The sequence below is a fragment of the Globicephala melas genome, chromosome 7 (genome assembly GCF_963455315.2).
Source record: "Globicephala melas chromosome 7, mGloMel1.2, whole genome shotgun sequence".
NCBI lineage: Eukaryota > Metazoa > Chordata > Mammalia > Artiodactyla > Delphinidae > Globicephala > Globicephala melas.
The window spans coordinates 49,603,236-49,612,202 of NC_083320.1; positions in this window are offsets into that span (position 1 = coordinate 49,603,236).

Consider the following 8,967-nt stretch of genomic DNA (forward strand, 5'->3'; position numbering starts at 1 on the left):
TCACAAAATTAGAATGAGAACAGTAGGTGCTTAGAGAGTATCTTAGTGTCATTTATTTTGCATGTAAGCAAAACATTATTCCATATGCACATTAAAGAAGCCTCTCCACCAGATTTATCCTTCTATAGACCATAACTATTCCTTAAGTATATCACAGATCATTGTATGACAATAAAGTCCCCAAATGCCAACAACCACTCAAACATTTTTCTATTTCTTTCCTACAGTGTTCTTCCTCCATGACTTCTCTAAGCTCAGCTATTTTTGTTAGACATGGAAGGAAATGTGACACATAAAGAAATATAAAAGAGATTAAGAAATATTTTTGCATTCATTTAACACTACTGTGTGTCAAAATCTCTTGATGGCTAGTAGAGATGAGGAAAAGGCAATTTGTCCCAGCAATCTATAAATACTCCCTAAACTATTCATGTTTCTCTTATCATTCATCTAGAACGTGTTTCTACCCAAGATCAAGATTTCAATAATAGTATAAAAATAGCAACTAACACATACTGAGGACTTAGCACTTTTTAGGTACTAAGGTAGATATTGTATCAACATTTAATCATTGGAAAAACTTCATGAAGTAGGTACAGTTTACTATTTCTTTTACAGGCAACTCCACTGTTGGTAGAGAAACTTGTTGAGAATTGAATAGATTGTTTTTTCCAATAAATATGCCCTTCTGGAATATTTAAATTATAGGCAAGCATGCTAATAAAGACTTTTGTCTATCACTTTAATACAAATTTATCAGAATATAAATCTACCTGGAGTCAAAATATACCTGTTATATAGTATGATACATGAAATATGTTTCTGTCTTCAATGTATGTATCATCAATACTTGAAGAATCCTCATTGAGCATTGTTTCAATGAAGCAAGGTTATCAAGGTAAAAGGAGTACTATAATCAATTTTGGGTTTTAAAGTATTAAAGAGTCTAATTTGAAGAAAGGTTTGGAGGAAAAAGGTTAGCAAGTGTTTTACTTTCCACCCTGAACAAAGATGAGTGAGCTACTGAAAAAGGAAGAAGGAAGAAAGTTGGAGAACAAGAACAGAATAGACATTGGTGTACAGAGTGGTATACAATGCTCCCTCATTTAGGCCTGGATTGTGGGTGGGATGGGAACTCTTATATTTGGACACCCAAGAATAGAAAGCTGTGTATCTGGAGCTCTGCAAGAAAGAAAATCCATCCATGTTCCCTACCCCACGATGGCATCACCTAACACCCCAAGAAAAGCACAGGGGATCAGCTTAACCTGACCCATGCCTTTAGGCATATAAAAGAACATGAACACAGAGAAAGCTAGCAGGCAGGAGGGGCATTATAGATTGGGACTAAAACATTGGCTATCCATGCAAATGTAGAGATAGATACCAAAAAGTGAAGGTCATGACCGGTTGATTGTGCGTATCAGAAAGAGAAAGGAAAGGAACAAAGTGGATGCCTCTTCCTCCCACCGACACTGCAGCAATAGATTATTCCAAACACCTGCAAATCGACTCCAAGGCCAGAGAGGTAGGTGAACAGGGTTCATAAATCATGAAGTGATTAAGTTTTAAATCTGAAATGACTGATCACTGACTTTGATGTGGTTTCCACCCCCAAAAGACAGAAATCATTAATGTGATGTGACTGTATCTACCTGGATAAGGGCAGACTACTTTTTCTGGTACTGAGAAGGCAAGAAATTCAGAATAGAAATTAAACTCAGCTATGGGAAAAAATAGTTATAAATTTTCCATGCTAGATTTTGACATCTGCCAAGCCCATAGCAGGTGATAAGAGACATCTAAAAGCTAAAGTTGCCTAATTCCAAATCTGTCCATTTCCACCACGTTCCCAGTGGCCACTGTCTTGGATCAGTCATCATTTACCCCTTCTCTGCTACATACTCTAACACAGGGATCTTGAGTTCTACATTCCCTGGGTTTTTCGAAATTTGTTGTAGACACATCACAGCCTAAGTGGAAGGTATAGGGGAGAAACCAAAATTTTCCTTTGAAAAATGCCAATTTTCTCTTCCTATAGTACTTTTAATTGTTTGACAGAGAATCACTGCTAGTCCTTTCCTGAGTCTGTTTTACCAGGGAATTTACTGGCCAGTTCTTTAGGTCCTATCTTATATTCCTTTGTGTTCTATAGTTTCTTCACTAGAAGCAGTAAGAACTGGAATTTCAGGGTCAAATAGCTTTCCTCAGCCAAAGTTCTCATCCCCGTCAAGTCATAATGAAAAACTTCAAATAATTCTTACTTTTATTTAAATATTATCATTACCTATATTGTCTGAATGCAGATGTAAATACAAAAAGCCACAAATATTTCTCCTTTATCTTCTTTCCTGTTACCTTCTCTTGATTTACTAATCATCTTCCACTGTTTTTACTCTTCCTAAGTCAGCTTATTTTCCTCCATAGGATGTAATTTAACAGCTTGTCTGGTCCTTTTTTCTGCCCTACTCATATATCAATGCCTTCTTGTTCTGGTCAGCAAATCTTCTGCCAAGCATGTTCTCCCCACTCTTCATTAGATGTACTCTTTCTTTTGCCAGAAGCATTAGTTTAGTATCATGCATTATGGTCCAGAAAACTAAATTCTGTTTGACACCATCTACAGAGCCAGCTGTTCACTTTTCAGTTCTTTCTTATTTTCCAAAGTCATGACCTTCAATTATAAGAAATTAAAACCACCACCTGTGTTCTCAAGACCTTCAATTTCCTACGCAGGTTTCTAAATATATATACATTCTAGGGATTTTTCTCCTTTCATTCATATTTTCAACAGTTCTAATTAAAAATTGTACTGGTGTGTAAATATCAAATGCTAAGTGACTTCCTATGGATTAATCAATGTTTTATTGTCATTTAGTCCTCAGTATCAATGAATACTGACATATTAATCTTTATAATTCATTGTACTTTCTAAAGAGAATCATTTCAATTATAAGAAATATATGGAATACATTTGAAGCAAAGAATATATATGAAAATATTTTGCAATTATATTCCTGTTAGAGTTCGGAGGAACTAATTTTTCAATGTTTTAAAAGTTTTAGGGTGTGTTTTTCTTAAACACATCCAAGGCTAAATCTTTAACATGTTACTCTCCTCTAGTCAATGACTATCTGTTATGTTCACTAATTGCATGCCTTTATTCAAGCTATGAATTTCTACACAGATGAGATGAATGGTCCCATGAAAGATATGAAAAGTAATAAGCTTAACTTGACTGTTATTGAGTTAAGCTGAGGATAAGGGCTGTAATTCTGTTTTACCTTTTAAGGAAGACCAAAGACTTTTTCTACAACTTGAATATGTATTCAGGGAAAAAAACAACTATGGATTTGAAAAGTTAAGTTAAAAAATGATCAAAATCATCTTCAACAACATGTTTTTGTATTTTTGGCACTCGTGTTGCCAGTGTGACACAGAACCGTGCAATTTACAAACGTTAAGTTAAACAGTACGTTAGAGCTCTTGGGAAGTTTTACTGCTTACACTTATTATTGAATTAGTATATCCTAACTCCTGAAAGCCAAGGGAAAAAATTCTTAAGTAATAAGACACTTCCACAGGATTTGACATGTTCTCCTGCATACAGTGGGTGCTTTCTAAACCCATTCTGAGTCAGCACCTAGATCCCATTATCCCTTATGGTTTAAATATCAAACTCAAGCTCTCTATCCGTAGGGTTTACTGATAAAGTACAAGGCACAGAGTTAAATTTGAATTTCTGAGAAATATTCAGTAGAAATATACCTCAATTGAAAAGGATATATTCATAGTAAAAAGTATTTGTTTATCTGAAATTCTAATTTAACTTAGTATCTTGTATTTTTATTTGCCAAATCTGGCAACACAATATCCCTGAATTACAGGAATTATTTCCGTAGGTTCATTTTCATATGATCGGTTGCAACTCTGAATGTAGTCCTGGGCTCATAGCATCCATGAATTCAGATGAGGCACCAGTATTGAGTTACTTCATAAGTTGCTTCATAAGCATCCATAAATTTTTGGATGGTGAGTTCTAACCCTGTAACCAGAGTGGAATAAAGGTTTAATCTTCCAGGAAAAGGCCCTGTGTCTTTATCTCCCTCCTTCTATCCCCCCAGCACCCTTACTCACTGGGGCACCCTTTCTGATTCTTAATAGAGCCATTCCAATGTTCTGAGGACCCCATCTGATTGTACTCTGGTTGTACATGAAAATCACCTGGGAAGCTTTGAAAATATGGTAACTCACTCCATCCCAAAGTAATTAAATCAAAACCTCTGAGACAGAGTATTTGTTACTCACAGATGATTTTAATGTGTAACCAGGTGAATTTTGCTACAGAGAGGGGTAGTGATATTCAAATTTAGTTGCAAATTCAAATCGGGGGAGCTTTTTAAACATTCCTACAGCTCAGACTTATTTCATGAGAATATCTGTGGGTGGGACAAAAGCACCAGGTATTTTTTTAAGCTCCCCAGGTGAATCCAGCTACAGTTAAGAATCAATGCCCCATAGGCAGGCAGTGTTTCTACAGAACTTTAAATGTCTCATACCACCACCCACAGACATCCTCTTCTTTCTACTCTTCTCTTAGTACAGATTTTAGCTCATTTTCTTTATCCCCACTCCCCCAACACCCCCCTCCAAGATTATTCGGAGTGGCATTTCTATCAGTTGCAGACTTTACTGAAGGTTTGGGGCATAGGGGTTTTATATTTGAGAGATACACACACACAAAAAACTTTAATATTAGACATCTTTAAACCTCAAAGTTTTTGGTTACCCTGACATGTCTTATTTAATTTGCTCTTACTAAAGATATCTTGACCCATCAAATTCACTCACATTTTTATATAGGGCAACTTAGCCCTCCTCCACAGTGTCTGGCTATACACAAAGAAGCTTTGAAGTTTTATTTTTTCTCTGTTCTTCCCACCAGTCTCTAGCATAAAAGAACACTGAACAAACACACACACACGTAAATCACAAAAGATGATATCAATACCCCTATCGCCAGCACTGTGCACACACCTAGCCCTAAGAAAGCTGAGATGTTAATCAACTTGAACTTTAAGTGACATTTTTTTCAGTTACATAAATAACTGTTGTGGGAATGAATGTAATTATAAAATGTGGTAATGAGAATACTCCATTGAATTCTCTAATTTCAAGGTAGATTTTAAATGTTTACAAACACTTGGTTACAAAAAGTCAAAGGACGTACAAACTCAGATTCTCTAGGTAGTAAACTTCTGTAAAAGCAAAAGTTAGAGAAGTGGTCAATAAATAACAATTGAAAATAAAATTTTTCAACTATTCCCACCAATTTATTTCTGGGCCATTCAATTTAAGCCTATTAAATATCCTTTCAGTATTGTTTCTTTAATTATCATTTGTGGTTTTAATATTGTATATCATTTATTTTGCCTTCTCAAGGCTCACAGATTGACCATTTCTTTTTATCATCCCAATTTCCCATTCATTCTCAAATTAGAAATGAATAATTAGGAAGAAAACACAAATTGTTTTTAAGTTGAGTAAATGCTTTAGTGGTACAACTTTGGTGTAAAAAGTTGTTGAGTTTTCACATTAAATTTTGAAAAGGGATTTTGTTATTTAATAAGATCACAGTAATAGCTACAAATTACAAATTAATTATCCTGCCTAACAAACCAAATAAACTTCAATGGCACACAATGTTTAATTTCATAAACCCACATCAGCTGGGGTTCGGCTTGTATAGGCTAGGACTCACTGGGATTGACTCTAAGTTGCAGGCTGTGTTCAGGTGTGTTCCACCAAAAGCTACCCAAGGCAAATTCCTCTCGTGATGAAATACAGGAGTATAAAAGCAAACTCAATTGCATTTTCAAGCTTTTTCTCACATTACATCCACCAACATACATTGGCCAAAGCATATAACATGGTGAAGTCCGAAGTCAAGAAACAAGTATACTACCCATCATAAGGTTATAATAGACATTAGTACTACTAAAAACAGTTCAAATTTACCACACTATCCCAGATATTTTCATTTCTGGAATATAGGTAATATGTTAATATTTACCCCCTATATCAAAGCTCAGTGGGAACCTCAAGTCTTTCTCCTCTCTCTCTCTCACCTCTTATTTCTTCCTCCAAGATGGAAGAAGATCTCAAGTACAAGAGGCACTAGAGTATTGTATTAAATAGTATGGACTCTGGTATCCAAGTTTTAATCCCTCCTCAACTATTTCTTAGATGTATAACCTTGGGCAACTTCATCTTTCTGTGTATTGGTTTCCTCATCTGTAAAATAGGGATAGTATACCTACCTCATAGGGTTGTCATCAGGATTAGATGAAATAATCAATGTAAAGTATTTACAACACTACTAGCAAACAGCAAGTACTCACAAGTTATCTACCTAATAGGAGGAGAAAGCAATTATAAGTAGACTTGGGTCAAGGTTAAATATTTTCATCTCCCCCCACTTTATCCCTTGGAGCATCTTTCTTCCAAGTTAATATGTATCCTCCTTCTTCCTACAGTGGGTACTCTGGTAAGACTGACTAGTCAAAGAAAGCTCCATTCCTGGAAAGCCCCACCTGGGGAAAGGAAGTTGGTGCAGTCTTCTTAAGAATCTGGAGCTCTTGTCCTAAAAATATAAAAGAAGTTCCTTTCTTTCATGATCCTTTTTCTAACTGAGTAGGAAAATATTCTCCAAGTAATTTCTGCATAGAATGAAAGCCATAATTTGAGCACTTACTTTGGGCCAAAAATTCTGCTAAACATTTTGCATGTATTATCTTATTCAATCTTCTCAAATATACTAGGATATGGATTATATTTTCACTACATACAAATGAAGAAAATTTAACTTGCCCAAGGATTAACAGCTAACAAGTGGCCAAAACTCAATTTAAAATAGATCTGACTCCAGAGCCTCTTTGAAACAGTAACTTTAGGAGTCCTTCAAAATTCTTAGAATATGGCATCTAAAAATATATATTCTGAAAATACAAAATAGGTATGAGATAGTGTTTTATATATAATCTGAGTATGAAGAAAAAAGATCACTTTGGCAGTTCAACAACTGATCCTTTTCCATACTTACCAAGGAGAACCAGGGTTGAAGTTCCCTTTCAGATTCTAGAACTTACCCAAAGGAAACTCAATCAGGCAATCTAATTGTTTCCCAATTGAATCTTGCTTAGGGGTTACACTGGTAATAGGAGGTTTGCAAACCCTTGATGGAAACAAATCCCACATTTTAGAGGCAACTAGTAAAGCCAAGATATGTACTAACCCATCTAGTATCACTCAGCTAGTAGTAAACCTGAGGTTAAAATTCAGGTCTCATATTTAAGATTAGAACTCAATTATACTGAGATACTCGATTTTGAAAATGCTATAGCCAAAAAAAAAGAAAAAAAAAGTACTCATTCCGTCACTAAACAATGAATGCTAGGACACTTTCTTCATCACCTCAACTAAGAATGTCTTCCTGGCCCTTGCTCACCCTTCAGAATATTTCCGAGATAATATTATGACATCCACGGCTACCATAGATGGCCACACAGATGTGCACAACACAAGTTGATGGGGGCCTTAACCGTATACGGCATAATTTACACGGCACCCGGAGTTGTGCAACATAGCGATCCAAATGACATCCTGCTCATTTGATAAAAACTCAGATCACAGAAAAACGAGGGCTCTGATATTCCCTCCATCCATTCCATGAAATTTTTATCCTCTTTAGAAAAGGGGACAGTGCTTTTTCCTGGAGCATTTTTCACACTACAATAAGCCTCCATACAAAATCTGAAAATATCTTGTTACAAAAATGCAGGATAATGGCTTAGCTCCTGTTATCTTCTTTAGCTGGAGAGTGGATGCAAGTTCTAAGAGTCTGTCACAGATAATGGCAATTTCATATTAGCTCTGCTAAGGTACTCATAACATCCATCCAGTATCAAAAGACTACAAAATCTTGTTACTTTCAGATTTATATTCTGCATTTTTATCAATTTGTAGGGTCTTCCAGCTATATTAGAGTGACATTATGGTCTGTATATGAAACAGAAAACTATCATCTTAAAATAGACTATAATATTGCACCTTATTAAAAAATACAAGCACATTTTCTCCTAGAGACCATGGCTTACAATAATGACAGTTATCAATATGCAATTACTTTGGTTACCTTGGAACATACTGACATTCATTTATTTAATGATAATATAACACATTTGTATTCATTGAGGTAATCTGTAAATATGATTAAACATGGATGCCCATCTTATTCTAAGGGATAAAATAAAAATTCTAATCAGAGCTTTTGCACCGCTAAAAATAGCTCATATTAAGTTGAGAAAATTGCATTATGGCTTATTTCAAACACAATTGCAAATTATTATAAGGAAACAAAATCACAACTTGGATAACTGCTATGCCTATGTGAGAACATTCATTCTACCCTGAAACGGGACATTGGAACTAGACTAACAGGGCAAGTGCTTCAATTAACGCATCATTGATTGTTCAAGAGCAGTTGTCCATTTATCTCCATTATAGTAGATGGATGCAGAGAGATGGTCCAGTTGTGTCTAAGGTATATTATTGAGAACATAATTGGAGATGATGCCATGGACTAAACTGTTTTAATATTAACAAGAATTCATTTGGTTGAAGGTTGGAAATATGGCTTAAAGATTCATATTTATATCAGGATTTTTTTTTAATGCTCTAATTCATAAAGCTGTCTGATTAGGTGATCAATTAATATTCAGAGATTTATATCTGGGAAGCAAAAAATGTTGGGAATATACAAAAATGCCATAAAAAAACCTCATTTTAATGTAACTTAACACTCAATTTTTTTATACCTTAAGACACTTTGAAAATGTCACCAGAAACACAACATCACCCATTAAAGATAAGTAAAAAAGTTCTCTTACAAGTGGCTCAAATTAGTGG